Below are 16,206 nucleotides of genomic sequence, written 5' to 3' on the forward strand. Positions count from 1 at the left end.
AAGGGGGTTCTAGATCAAAAATTTCTAAAATGTCAATTAAAATGTTTAAAATGTTTACACATTAATAAAATGTGTAAATTAAAACTTACAAATAAAAAAATCAAAGACAGTCCAGCATGACGATGCAAAACGACGGTGGTTGAACAGGCAAATAGCCTACCGATATTATATGTATTAAAGCTGAAATATGTAACTTTTTGGGCGACGCAACCAAATTCACATAGAAATGTTAATTGAAAGCAAGTCTAAGAAGTGGTAGATTTGTTCTATATGCGGAATTTCTATGCTTCCCGTTTATAAAATGTTGGTTTTGCGTCTTTTACTTTCGGTTTTGTACATCCAATACTTGTGGTTATTGAAAATATATTTCGCAGCAGTTTAGACGGTACAATTATTCTCTACACTAAACCATTTCTTGTTTTGTCACAAACTGAAAATTAGACAAAACTAATTAGAACTTCTACAACCAGGAAATGACGGAGCGATTTCTGCATATTGAATCTTTAAGGTAAGCAAAGTTGATTATTTAATTCAAATATATGAAGCCAAAGTCATGTGATAAATTATAGGCTAGATAAATAAAGTTGTATTAGAATTTGAGCACGTTTGTAAGCTAGCTAGCTAGCTAACGTTAGACAGGAAAAAGCTAAAGGTAAGCTACTTTAATTAGCCACTTTACACACTAACCAGCTAACTCTTATTATATTGTTAATATGTAATATGCCAAATAGAGCTACATACCCGGCCTGACATTGGCTATTATCTAATGGTTCCTTTAATTTCAGTATTCAGATGAGAGGACTATTAAATTAGAAGACCGCTGACCTCTTGAATGCATGTTATGAGCAGAGGGCTGATTGAGAGGATGTATCTAAATGATTTATAATACATTGTCCTGTGTGGCTCAGTCGGTAGAGCATGGCGCTTGCAACGCCAAGCGTCGTGGGTTCGATTCCCACTGGGGCCACCCATATGTAAAAGTAGTGGCCCCAGCCGACTTGTAAGTCGCTTTGGACAAAAGCGTTTGCTAAATGGGATACATTACATTATAATAAATGGTGGTGATTCAAACGTCTAGTTATTCATGACATGATGTTTAACACACTATCTATGTCTTGCTCAGTCTGGCAGTAACCCAGAACGATCAGAGACAGAGGATCTCTCTTCCGGCTGCTGCTGACAACAACTGCATGCAAGTTGTCATTCTATCTTTTGACTTAATAAACTCATGTTTATTCCTGAGGATTAATTCGTGTTTATGCTCCTTTGTTCTTCTTCTTCTCAAGAACCAGCCAGACAACCCATACTGTACTGTTCTATAGAGAAGTCAGCTAGACAACCCATACTGTACTGTTCTATAGAGAAGTCAGCTAGACAACCCATACTGTACTGTTCTATAGAGAAGTCAGCTAGACAACAACCCATACTGTACTGTTCTATAGAGAAGTCAGCTAGACAACCCATACTGTACTGTTCTATAGAGAAGTCAGCTAGACAACCCATACTGTACTGTTCTATAGAGAAGTCTGCCAGACAACAACCCATACTGTACTGTTCTATAGAGAAGTCAGCCAGACAACAACCCATACTGTACTGTTCTATAGAGAAGTCAGCTAGACAACCCATACTGTACTGTTCTATAGAGAAGTCTGCCAGACAACAACCCATACTGTACTGTTCTATAGAGAAGTCAGCCAGACAACAACCCATACTGTACTGTTCTATAGAGAAGTCAGCTAGACAACCCATACTGTACTGTTCTATAGAGAAGTCTGCCAGACAACAACCCATACTGTACTGTTCTATAGAGAAGTCAGCCAGACAACAACCCATACTGTACTGTTCTATAGAGAAGTCAGCTAGACAACCCATACTGTACTGTTCTATAGAGAAGTCTGCCAGACAACAACCCATACTGTACTGTTCTATAGAGAAGTCAGCCAGACAACAACCCATACTGTACTGTTCTATAGAGAAGTCAGCTAGACAACCCATACTGTACTGTTCTATAGAGAAGTCTGCCAGACAACAACCCATACTGTACTGTTCTATAGAGAAGTCAGCCAGACAACAACCCATACTGTACTGTTCTATAGAGAAGTCAGCTAGACAACCCATACTGTACTGTTCTATAGAGAAGTCTGCCAGACAACCCATACTGTACTGTTCTATAGAGAAGTCAGCTAGACAACCCATACTGTACTGTTCTATAGAGAAGTCAGCCAGACAACCCATACTGTACTGTTCTATAGAGAAGTCTGCCAGACAACAACCCATACTGTACTGTTCTATAGAGAAGTCTGCCAGACAACAACCCATACTGTACTGTTCTATAGAGAAGTCAGCCAGACAACAACCCATACTGTACTGTTCTATAGAGAAGTCAGCTAGACAACCCATACTGTACTGTTCTATAGAGAAGTCAGCCAGACAACAACCCATACTGTACTGTTCTATAGAGAAGTCAGCTAGACAACCCATACTGTACTGTTCTATAGAGAAGTCTGCTAGACTACAACCCATACTGTACTGTTCTATAGAGAAGTCTGCCAGACAACCCATACTGTACTGTTCTATAGAGAAGTCAGCCAGACAACCCATACTGTACTGTTCTATAGAGAAGTCAGCCAGACTACAACCCATACTGTACTGTTCTATAGAGAAGTCAGCTAGACAACCCATACTGTACTGTTCTATAGAGAAGTCAGCCAGACTACAACCCATACTGTACTGTTCTATAGAGAAGTCAGCCAGACTACAACCCATACTGTAATGTTCTATAGAGAAGTCAGCCAGACAACCCATACTGTAATGTTCTATAGAGAAGTCAGCCAGACAACCCATACTGTACTGTTCTATAGAGAAGTCAGCTAGACAACCCATACTGTACTGTTCTATAGAGAAGTCAGCCAGACAACCCATACTGTACTGTTCTATAGAGAAGTCAGCTAGACAACCCATACTGTACTGTTCTATAGAGAAGTCAGCCAGACAACCCATACTGTACTGTTCTATAGAGAAGTCAGCTAGACAACCCATACTGTACTGTTCTATAGAGAAGTCAGCCAGACTACAACCCATACTGTACTGTTCTATAGAGAAGTCTGCCAGACAACAACCCATACTGTACTGTTCTATAGAGAAGTCAGCCAGACAACAACCCATACTGTACTGTTCTATAGAGAAGTCAGCTAGACAACCCATACTGTACTGTTCTATAGAGAAGTCAGCCAGACAACAACCCATACTGTACTGTTCTATAGAGAAGTCAGCTAGACAACCCATACTGTACTGTTCTATAGAGAAGTCAGCCAGACTACAACCCATACTGTACTGTTCTATAGAGAAGTCAGCCAGACTACAACCCATACTGTAATGTTCTATAGAGAAGTCAGCCAGACAACCCATACTGTAATGTTCTATAGAGAAGTCAGCCAGACAACCCATACTGTACTGTTCTATAGAGAAGTCAGCTAGACAACCCATACTGTACTGTTCTATAGAGAAGTCAGCCAGACAACCCATACTGTACTGTTCTATAGAGAAGTCAGCTAGACAACCCATACTGTACTGTTCTATAGAGAAGCCAGCCAGACAACCCATACTGTCCTGTTCTATAGAGAAGTCAGCTAGACAACCCATACTGTACTGTTCTATAGAGAAGTCAGCCAGACTACCCATACTGTACTGTTCTATAGAGAAGTCAGCCAGACTACAACCCATACTGTACTGTTCTATAGAGAAGTCAGCCAGACAACCCATACTGTACTGTTCTATAGAGAAGTCAGCCAGACAACCCATACTGTACTGTTCTATAGAGAAGTCAGCTAGACAACCCATACTGTACTGTTCTATAGAGAAGTCAGCTAGACAACCCATACTGTACTGTTCTATAGAGAAGTCTGCTAGACAACCCATACTGTACTGTTCTATAGAGAAGTCAGCCAGACAACAACCCATACTGTACTGTTCTATAGAGAAGTCAGCTAGACAACCCATACTGTACTGTTCTATAGAGAAGTCAGCCAGACTACAACCCATACTGTACTGTTCTATAGAGAAGTCAGCCAGACAACCCATACTGTACTGTTCTATAGAGAAGTCAGCTAGACAACCCATACTATACTGTTCTATAGAGAAGTCAGCTAGACAACCCATACTGTACTGTTCTATAGAGAAGTCACCAGACAACAACCCATACTGTACTGTTCTATAGAGAAGTCAGCCAGACATCAACCCATACTGTACTGTTCTATAGAGAAGTCAGCTAGACAACCCATACTGTACTGTTCTATAGAGAAGTCAGCCAGACAACAACCCATACTGTACTGTTCTATAGAGAAGTCAGCTAGACAACCCATACTGTACTGTTCTATAGAGAAGTCAGCCAGACAACAACCCATACTGTACTGTTCTATAGAGAAGTCAGCCAGACTACAACCCATACTGTACTGTTCTATAGAGAAGTCTGCCAGACAACCCATACTGTACTGTTCTATAGAGAAGTCAGCTAGACAACCCATACTGTACTGTTCTATAGAGAAGTCAGCTAGACAACCCATACTGTACTGTTCTATAGAGAAGTCAGCCAGACAACCCATACTGTACTGTTCTATAGAGAACTCTGCCAGACAACCCATACTGTACTGTTCTATAGAGAACTCTGCTAGACAACCCATACTGTACTGTTCTATAGAGAAGTCAGCCAGACTACAACCCATACTGTACTGTTCTATAGAGAAGTCTGCCAGACAACCCATACTGTACTGTTCTATAGAGAAGTCTGCCAGACAACCCATACTGTACTGTTCTATAGAGAAGTCAGCCAGACAACAACCCATACTGTACTGTTCTATAGAGAAGTCAGCTAGACAACCCATACTGTACTGTTCTATAGAGAAGTCAGCTAGACAACCCATACTGTACTGTTCTATAGAGAAGTCACCAGACAACAACCCATACTGTACTGTTCTATAGAGAAGTCAGCCAGACAACAACCCACACTGTACTGTTCTATAGAGAAGTCAGCCAGACAACCCATACTGTACTGTTCTATAGAGAAGTCACCAGACAACAACCCATACTGTACTGTTCTATAGAGAACTCTGCCAGACAACCCATACTGTACTGTTCTATAGAGAAGTCAGCCAGACTACAACCCATACTGTACTGTTCTATAGAGAAGTCAGCTAGACAACCCATACTGTACTGTTCTATAGAGAAGTCAGCCAGACAACCCATACTGTACTGTTCTATAGAGAAGTCAGCCAGACAACCCATACTATACTGTTCTATAGAGAAGTCAGCTAGACAACCCATACTGTACTGTTCTATAGAGAAGTCATCCAGACAACCCATACTGTACTGTTCTATAGAGAAGTCAGCTAGACAACCCATACTGTACTGTTCTATAGAGAAGTCAGCCAGACAACCCATACTGTACTGTTCTATAGAGAAGTCAGCTAGACAACCCATACTGTACTGTTCTATAGAGAAGTCAGCCAGACAACAACCCATACTGTACTGTTCTATAGAGAAGTCAGCTAGACAACAACCCATACTGTACTGTTCTATAGAGAACTCTGCCAGACAACCCATACTATACTGTTCTATAGAGAAGTCAGCTAGACAACCCATACTGTACTGTTCTATAGAGAAGTCAGCTAGACAACCCATACTGTACTGTTCTATAGAGAAGTCAGCCAGACAACCCATACTGTACTGTTCTATAGAGAAGTCTGCCAGACAACCCATACTGTACTGTTCTATAGAGAAGTCTGCCAGACAACCCATACTGTACTGTTCTATAGAGAAGTCTGCCAGACAACCCATACTGTACTGTTCTATAGAGAAGTCTGCCAGACAACCCATACTGTACTGTTCTATAGAGAAGTCTGCTAGACAACCCATACTGTACTGTTCTATAGAGAAGTCAGCCAGACAACCCATACTGTACTGTTCTATAGAGAAGTCTGCCAGACAACAACCCATACTGTACTGTTCTATAGAGAAGTCAGCCAGACAACCCATACTGTACTGTTCTATAGAGAAGTCTGCCAGACTACAACCCATACTGTACTGTTCTATAGAGAAGTCAGCCAGACAACCCATACTGTACTGTTCTATAGAGAAGTCAGCCAGACAACCCATACTGTACTGTTCTATAGAGAAGTCACCAGACAACAACCCATACTGTACTGTTCTATAGAGAAGTCTGCCAGACTACAACCCATACTGTACTGTTCTATAGAGAAGTCAGCCAGACAACCCATACTGTACTGTTCTATAGAGAAGTCAGCCAGACAACAACCCATACTGTACTGTTCTATAGAGAAGTCAGCCAGACAACCCATACTGTACTGTTCTATAGAGAAGTCTGCCAGACTACAACCCATACTGTACTGTTCTATAGAGAAGTCAGCCAGACAACCCATACTGTACTGTTCTATAGAGAAGTCAGCCAGACAACAACCCATACTGTACTGTTCTATAGAGAAGTCAGCCAGACAACCCATACTGTACTGTTCTATAGAGAAGTCAGCCAGACAACAACCCATACTGTACTGTTCTATAGAGAAGTCTGCCAGACTACAACCCATACTGTACTGTTCTATAGAGAAGTCAGCCAGACAAACCATACTGTACTGTTCTATAGAGAAGTCAGCCAGACAACAACCCATACTGTACTGTTCTATAGAGAAGTCTGCCAGACAACCCATACTGCACTGTTCTATAGAGAAGTCAGCCAGACAACCCATACTGTACTGTTCTATAGAGAAGTCTGCCAGACAACAACCCATACTGTACTGTTCTATAGAGAAGTCAGCCAGACAACAACCCATACTGTACTGTTCTATAGATAAGTCTGCCAGACAACAACCCATACTGTACTGTTCTATAGAGAAGTCAGCTAGACAACCCATACTGTACTGTTCTATAGAGAAGTCAGACAACAACCCATACTGTACTGTTCTATAGAGAGGTCTGCCAGACAACCCATACTGTACTGTTCTATAGAGAAGTCTGCCAGACAACCCATACTGTACTGTTCTATAGAGAAGTCTGCCAGACAACAACCCATACTGTACTGTTCTATAGAGAAGTCTGCCAGACAACAACCCATACTGTACTGTTCTATAGAGAAGTCAGCCAGACAACAACCCATACTGTACTGTTCTATAGAGAAGTCTGCCAGACAACCCATACTGTACTGTTCTATAGAGAAGTCTGCCAGACAACAACCCATACTGTACTGTTCTATAGAGAAGTCTGCCAGACAACAACCCATACTGTACTGTTCTATAGAGAAGTCAGCCAGACAACAACCCATACTGTACTGTTCTATAGAGAAGTCTGCCAGACAACCCATACTGTACTGTTCTATAGAGAAGTCAGCCAGACAACAACCCATACTGTACTGTTCTATAGAGAAGTCTGCCAGACAACCCATACTGTACTGTTCTATAGAGAAGTCTGCCAGACAACCCATACTGTACTGTTCTATAGAGAAGTCTGCCAGACAACAACCCATACTGTACTGTTCTATAGAGAAGTCTGCCAGACAACAACCCATACTGTACTGTTCTATAGAGAAGTCAGCCAGACAACAACCCATACTGTACTGTTCTATAGAGAAGTCTGCCAGACAACCCATACTGTACTGTTCTATAGAGAAGTCAGCCAGACAACAACCCATACTGTACTGTTCTATAGAGAAGTCAGCCAGACAACCCATACTGTACTGTTCTATAGAGAAGTCAGCCAGAATTGGTACCAAGATTGACATGGATCATCTTTTAAACAAACAGATACTTCCCTGGCCACCACTGCATATTTCCAAACTATGTTTGCATATAAGGACAATAAAACCTCCAAACTATGCAGGTATTATTTTCATCCACTTTAAAAAAAAATAGTTTATTATATTATATTCTTAGCAAAAAATATATTTAAAAAATAATTCATAAATGGCGACATACAGAGTTCTACATGGAAAAAGAACCCTTGAGGTTCTGATCAAAGAACCCTTTAAAAGGATTCTATATCGAACTTTAAAGGGTTTCATGTGATAGAAACCCATTTGTTTCTATAACATTTCTAAGAGTGTTTGAAACAGTGAATAGAGAGTGTGAATAATGCAACACATTTGTGTTTTTAATACAATAGATAGACATAGGCTAACGCATACAGGAGCAGAAAGACGGCCGTTTCCAAAGTATCTGCGGGACAACTAAAATATTTTACTTCCCAAAAAAGTGTCTGTCTGACCACCGGTTCTCAACTGCAGCATGAACATTTTTCGACCACGCCGCAATGATCTCTTGTCGGGACCCGCGGGAACTCAGCCATCTACTCCAAGGAGCATGTTAATCACATACCTTTGTGAATTCAGTGAGAATGACCCCGTATTGATCCTTGCGGCCTATGGTGAGGTAGAATCATCTTAACCTCGGCGTAGTAAGGGTTAAAAATAGTTAACATTGACACCAATGGTAAAATAAAATTCCATTAAAGTGCATTCTGTGATGTGCTTAGTGACGAGAATACTCTAGTTGACCGACACCACATATAACCCAATAAATTAATCTGATCTGCATAAATTAGCCATTGTATAGAAGAATCAGATCCAATGTTATTACTCACATGCTTGGTGAACAACAAGTGTGGTTTAACAGTGAAACGCTTACTGTGAGTTGTGTTGCGTTTGTCAAATCGTACCAGCATACACCTACCTACCTATGGTCTTGTGTTCATTCATTACAAAACTATTCCAAATATTAATCAAAACTCACTGCATAAAATGTATTTAACTAAATAAACCGGATAGTGCTTGAATTTCTACCCAATTCACAATGCAGACGAAGTGAAACGAAATACATTCCCCAAACGCAGAAACACACACACACACTGCCGCCCTCTGTGTGCACATAAAACCTACGCGTATTACTGTGACAGTAAAGAAATTATCCAACTGAAATCTAAAGCAAGTTCCAAGGTTTACAGGAAAGAATTAAAATATCTCACCTCAGAATGAAAAACTGCACGTAGAATCCGTAATATCCCGTTTCCCCACTGGAGTAAAGCGCGCACTTTCGAGACGACTCTCTCCCTCTCTCCGATGAAGAAAGTGTACCAATGAAAATTGAAACCTGTGAGTTTGTACTGGTATCAGCCACAGGTCTACTCAGCCACGCAATTCAGAATATTCATCCCTTGCTAAAAAGCCTTTGGAGAATTATTGGTAAGAGAACGAAACCACCATGCACATAACGCAATAGCCCGCGTTGGACAACTACCGAGTGTACAGCTGGAGATCCTCATTCACGAGCGTATTGACTTGTATGAGCTCCAGAAACCGAGAAAGCCTTCTAATGACCTGACTCTACGGCAGTCCCGCCAGCCAATCACAGTCAAGAACGAACTAAGCGGGCTAATGCTTTCAAAACAACTGGGAAATCAATTAAATTCAAAGGACTTTATTGGCATGGGTTTTGTGTTATTTTTTATTTAACTAGGCAAGTCAGTTATGAACAAATTCTTATTAATGACTACCTACACCGCCCAAACCCGGACGACGCTGGTCCAATTGTGCGATGCCCTATGGGACTCCCAATCACGGCCGTTTGTGATACAGCCTGATTCGATCCAGGATTTCTGTAGGGAAAGAGGCACCGGGGTCACTGAGATACAATGCCTTGGACTATAACTGCGCCACCCGGGAGCCCAAGGGGTGAAGTAGATAATAAACAAAAGTTAAATAAATAATCAAAAATTAACAGTAAAAATTACACTCATAAAAGTTGATAAGGAATGGAGACATTTCAAATGTCATACTATGGAAATGTACTGTGTTATAACCATGTGCAAATAGTCAGGTCATTACAGTACTGAAGGAAAATAAATCACCATAAACATATGGGTTTTATTTACAATGGTGTTTGTTCTTCACTGGTTGCCCTTTTCTCGTGGCAACAGGTCACAAATCGTACTGCTGCGATGGCACACTATCGTATTTCACCCAATAGATGTGGGAGTTTATCAAAATTGGAAATCTGAGACTTTCTAGTGTAGCTGTGATTTGCATCGATTGAAAGTTGATTGCATTCGATTTGGAACCGGGCTGCCTCCTGGACATAACCCAGGATTATTATATGGATATATATATATATATATATAAATGTTTTTTTGGTGCGACCCCGGTGCCTCTTTTCAGCCCACGGGGAATTCGACTCAAAAGAAAATTGGCGTAATTAAGAACGTGTAATAGCCACGCTATATCTGCCTTCCCAATAAAAACTTCTCTGTATTTTATGAAAAAGAGATTTATGTTTTCTGTACAATGTACCATGCGGCCTCATTGTCAAAATGACTGAGCACCGGCAGATTATTGTTCAATTTGAGAATGGCACACTTTCACCCGATGACATGAAGTGCATGTGTGGGAGGAACACGATGACATGAAGTGCATGTGGGGGAGGTACCAGATGACATGACGGGCATGTGGGGGAGGTACCAGATGACATGAGGTTCATATGGGGGAGGTACCAGATGACATGACGGGCATGTGGGGGAGGTACCAGATGACATGAGGTTCATATGGGGGAGGTACCAGATGACATGAGGTTCATATGGGGGAGGTACCAGATGACATGACGGGCATGTGGCGGAGGTACCAGATGACATGAGGTTCATATGGGGGAGGTACCAGATGACATGAGGTTCATATGGGGGAGGTACCAGATGACATGAGGTTCATATGGGGGAGGTACCAGATGACATGACGGGCATGTGGGGGAGGTACCAGATGACATGAGGTTCATATGGGGGAGGTACCAGATGACATGAGGGGCATATGGGGGAGGTACACATCCACTGACAGCAAATCAGACAACTTCTGCTGTTTCTAGGAAACATGACACGAACCATATTTTCATTCAACCATTTCATGCAGATGAATTACCTGACGCATGGAAAAAGTCACCACCAGGCAGATGGAAACATAAAATGCCTGTACAATTTGTTTCGTTCGACATGGTGGGATCTTTTTCTGTCGGTAAAATGTATGATGTGACAAATGGTGGTGGAAAAGCCTTTATGCGCAAATATTTATATAATTTTTACAATTAAAATTGTTAACCTTATTTAACTAGGCAAGTCAGTTAAGAACAAATTCTTATTGACCATCATATGGAAGTATATTTGGAGTCACACGATGATATATTGTGTGGTCCTTCCTACCTACTACGACTCGGGAAAGCATGAAGTTTATTAGGCTACAGATAAAAAATATGTTGATGAACTTCACAGGGTGGTGAATGAGCTTGATGCTCCTTTACAATAAATATTGAGGGTATTATTCTGTGGGACATGATGAACGATGCTCGGCTGTCGTTTGACAAATGCAAATTATATTGCTCTTATCCATAATAATCTGATAATGTAGGTAGCCTACCTGGACTGTAGAGCAGAGTGGGCGCATTTTCATGATTTTTTTGTGACAAAATCATCAGTAGAGCTGACAATGCGATGGAAACACATTTAATTTGTATTTCTTATTCGGTACATGTGGATTTAACGGTTAAAGTCATTTTTTATGTGCACTATGTCATTACACACAGGTTTTCATTAACAAAAAGTCGGTTTGATGGAAACACATATCTGGTGGGGAAAATGCGCATTTTGTTTTATGCTGATTTTAGAATATTAGCATGAAAATCTGTCGCCAATTTGATGGAAACCTAGCTACTGAAACCTAGCTACTGAATCCCTAGCTACTGAACCCCTAGCTACTGAACCCCTAGCTACTGAACCCCTAGCTACTAAAACCCTAGCTACTGAATACCTAGCTACTGAACCCCTAGCTACTGAATCCCTAGCTACTGAACCCCTAGCTACTGAACCCCTAGCTACTGAACCCTGAACTGCTGAACCCCTAGCTGCTGAACCCCATAGCTACTGGACCCCTAGCTACTGAACCCCTAGCTGCTGAACCCCTAGCTGCTGAAAACCTAGCTGCTGAACCCCTAGCTACTGAACCCCTAGCTACTGAACCCCTAGCTACTGGCAGACATGGCATTCGCCTTTGTCATTGCCAATGAAGTTGATGCAATCGAAATTCCACTTCTTCATGAAGCTGAACATGATCAACATGTTCCAAGGAATGAATATACTGATGATAAGGTATAGAGCCCCACAGTGGAGGTGTCATGATATCCATGTAACCTAGCGGTCAAACATGGAAATGGTTCTAATTGTTTTTCCACCATTCATTTTCTCATTGGGGATTTTTTGAAACACTTAAAATAAGGGCTGTGATTCGTATAGGCTTACCATGGCGTGACGTTTTGATAGCCGTGTGAGTCTCTCTCGGGCAAGGTGACTTTTATCAGTAACCTCGTGAGAGGTGGGAATTTACCAGATGTGAAATCGTAAATACCAGTTGGATGCATTAACTTTGTTTTCAACTCGTTGAGAAACGCTGATTGGCTGACGTCCAACAAGCTGCGTAAACCATAAACTAAAAGTACAGTTATCACACTTGTCAACAAATTATAGTGCTCAAAAATACATATTAATATATTGCTTTTTATAGTGTGCTTAATGATTTGCTGTTGCATTTAACTGCTGAAAATGCTGTTTTCAAGGTCATTTTGTTAGTAGGTGACATCAGAGGTCAGCATGATAGATGAGTTTTCCACTAGTAATTACCAGTCGGAGGGCCGTTCAAGTGGGAGAGGCTATACGTACACGCCAGGTATCCAAGTGGACGGTAACTGCACATTCGACGAGCAATGGCTATCCATTTGATCGCTGACTTAATCTCGTTAGGGAACCGCCTCACCTGTCTCATTTTCAACACGACTTCCTCTTTCAAATCCCGGGGATTATGTACAATTTGTAAAAAAAAGTATCCAGAAGCCATTTTCGGTCATAGGAAAATGATGGCGGGGGACATTATGTACAATTTTTTTTTAAGTAAGGAGAGGGGAGTTGCTAGCTAGTGTAGCTAATGCCAGGCCATGGTGACAGCTAAAGCACATTTATTGTAGTGATTTTCATAGAAAACGTATAACTACGGCATAACGTTACGATTTTTTTGTAGCCGCAAAAATAAATTAAACACCTGGAAAGGACGGAACTGAATTTACCGAATCCGTTCGTCTCCACTCGGCACTCGCTGCCCCGACAAAAATCTCATCAATTTGGGCACCAGGCGTGTCCGTTTAACCTCTCCCGTTCCGAGTGAATTTTTCCCAGTTGTACGTGGTAAATCCCCACTTCCCACTTTGTTACGAACGCAGCAATAATCTCTCACTTTATTATTATTCATAGCTGAATTGGAGGAGCTCCTTGGTAATTATATGCATCAGAAGATATGCGATAATAACCAAGGAAATCTTTGAACACAGGCATGTCGTTATCATTTTAGGAAACTAATAAACTGTAGTGACTGATGTCTCAAACAATGTTTTAGGGGACTAAACAGTTGTGACATTTATTCATTGCCCAAATAATTGAATGTGACAATTGTTTAAACAAGCAATTGTAAGCCTGTGCAGAATTGAGTTTTGTGTAATTGATTTAAACATTTATAATGAGTTAAATATATATATAGTTAAATAAGTTAAACAGTTAAATAAATATATATATATATATATATATATATACGCATTTGTAGCTGCGCTTAGAAATTAAGGTTTCGATTTTGTGTCATGCAGGTTTTACAGATGGCGTGGCAGTGCTGTGTAATATCCCTATAGTTATCAATGGCAACTTGTTTGATTGTGATGTGGATAAATAGAATAAAAATCTAATATATTCTAACCCATCTGCAAAAATATTCCACAAAATCAAAACACCATTGAAATAACATGATAAACGTGGAGACCAGGCTGGGATCAAATACCATATATTTAAATTATTTTTCAACGACAGGTATTTAGATAAACCTTTAATTAAAATTAAAATAAAAAGTTGAATATTAGAATGTATTTCAGAAGACTCAGACACTCCCAGCTATTTGAAAATACTTTCAAAATACAATTTGGTCGACTATTTGTTTTTTTCTTCTTAAAATAACCATTCAAATACTGAAACAAAAGTACATTTTTTTGGAGCTGTGTATTTGAAAATAACAAAATACACAGAAATATGTTTTTAAATAAAAAAAATTGAACCCAGGCCTGAGGGAGGCTATCAATAGGGTAGCCTAGTGGTTAGAGCGTTGGACTAGTAACCGGGAGGCTGCGAGTTCAAACCCCCGAGCTGACAAGGTACAAATCTGTCGTTCTGCCCCTGAACAGGCAGTTAACCCACTGTTCCCGTCATTGAAAATAAGAATTTGTTCTTAACTGACATGTCTGGTTAAATAAAGGTAAAATTAAAATAAAATAGCCTGGACTGGCATTTAACTTATCCCCCAACTCTGATAAAAACACATCTATACTAGAGACTTCCTCATAAACTTTACTCAGAGAACTGAACACGGCCCAGATTCTCATTTGGACCTTGCCTCCTCCGTCCTCTCTTCCGCCGAGACCCAGAAACCGACAATTCACTAGTAGGCGAACGAAAGAGTCCGCTCACCTCATTGATTACCTACTTCGGCAGCAGCAAGCGCAATGGTATCCTCGCGGTGGCAAGCGTGGAAGTGTTTTAATACCCCCCATTGAATCAGTTGCTGTTTTCTTAAAGGAGGAAAGCATAGAAATAACAATATGGTACTCATCCTTTCACCTTATTCTGGGATTCCACCCTGTAAACGTTAATTTGCCTGATGACGTGCGATTAGAGGACAGACTCATTTCATACAAGAGCGTTTGCATCCATGTTCCCTCTCCAAGATTTACCTTTGACCATTTTTCAAAAGGAGGCAAGAGAGGACAGGGGACCCAGACGCAAAACCAAATGAGATTCTCCCAAGGGATTCCTTCTATCCACCGAAGAGCCCAACCCTCTCTCTCTCCATTCCCTGCCTGACCACTGAAGAGCCCAACCCTCTCTCTCTCCCTTCCTGACCACTGAAGAGACCAACTCTCTCTCTCCCTTCCCTGAAGCCCCACAAAATACTACATTCACTCTCTCTTTCTCCGACACACACATATTCTCTCTCTCTTATCCTATGCTACAGCGGTATAATGCAGCGTTCAAAACAACTAGGCACTAGGAAATCTCAGACTTAGGTGCGTAACAAAGCAACTGGGAACTCTGAGAAATCTATTTGAACGGTCGTCCAACTCAGGCCTCTTTCTCCGACTAACCGATAACTGAAGATCACTGACGTCATGATTTGACCTTGTAATTTTCAGAGTTCGCAGTTGTTCTGAATGCAGCAGTAATAAACAGCAAACCACCCGTAGCTACAGCATTAGAATAGATCTGGAATTATACACATTCACATACTGTAATCCATCTTTCTCAGTAGATTTAATGACAGGCTAGAACTAGGGAGAAGATAATAGCAGGTATTAGGGTCAGGATGGGGTTATCCGTTATAACATATGGCTGACATGGATTTAAACCGTATTTATTTAGTTCTCATTTATAACTGCGACCTGGTCAAGATAAAGCAAAGCAGTGTGACACAAACAACAACAACAACAGTTACACATGGAATAAACAAACGTCCAGTCAATAACACAATAAAAGAAAGAACAAAATAGACTCTATAGGATTTATGTTGGCCCAGTATGATTATGGAGCTGTTTTGTAATATTTCAGGAGGGAGGTTAGTAACCTGGTCTAATGATAGTAACCTGGTCTAATGATAGTAACCTGGTCTAATGCTAGTAACCTGGTCTAATGATAGTAACCTGGTCTGTTAGTAACCTGGTCTAATGATAGTAACCTGGTCTAATGATAGTAACCTGGTCTAATGTTAGTAACCTGGTCTAATGATAGTAACCTGGTCTAATGATAGTAACCTGGTCTAGGTCTAATGATAGTAACCTGGTCTAATGATAGTAACCTGGTCTAATGCTAGTAACCTGGTCTAATGATAGTAACCTGGTCTAATGATAGTAACCTGGTCTAAAGTTAGTAACCTGGTCTAATGATAGTAACCTGGTCTAATGATAGTAACCTGGTCTAGGTCTAATGATAGTAACCTGGTCTAATGATAGTAACCTGGTCTAATGATAGTAACCTGGTCTAATGATAGTAACCTGGTCTAATGATAGTAACCTGGTCTAATGATAGTAACCTGGT

The 16,206-nt window shown here is 40.7% G+C and overlaps 1 protein-coding gene across 3 annotated transcripts in view; it reads right to left on the bottom strand.

The window, feature by feature from the left end:
• LOC135513708 (ras-GEF domain-containing family member 1B-A-like) overlaps positions 1-9,327 on the bottom strand; it is a 79,357-nt gene extending 70,030 nt beyond the window's left edge. For all 3 annotated transcript variants that reach the window (XM_064936586.1, XM_064936585.1, XM_064936583.1), the window contains exon 1: positions 9,025-9,327. The gene's annotated coding sequence lies outside the window, so the exon portion shown is untranslated. The remainder of the gene's footprint in view (positions 1-9,024) is intronic.
• Positions 9,328-16,206: the final 6,879 nt, after the last annotated feature.

This window comes from Oncorhynchus masou, chromosome 25, assembly GCF_036934945.1.
Source record: "Oncorhynchus masou masou isolate Uvic2021 chromosome 25, UVic_Omas_1.1, whole genome shotgun sequence".
NCBI lineage: Eukaryota > Metazoa > Chordata > Actinopteri > Salmoniformes > Salmonidae > Oncorhynchus > Oncorhynchus masou.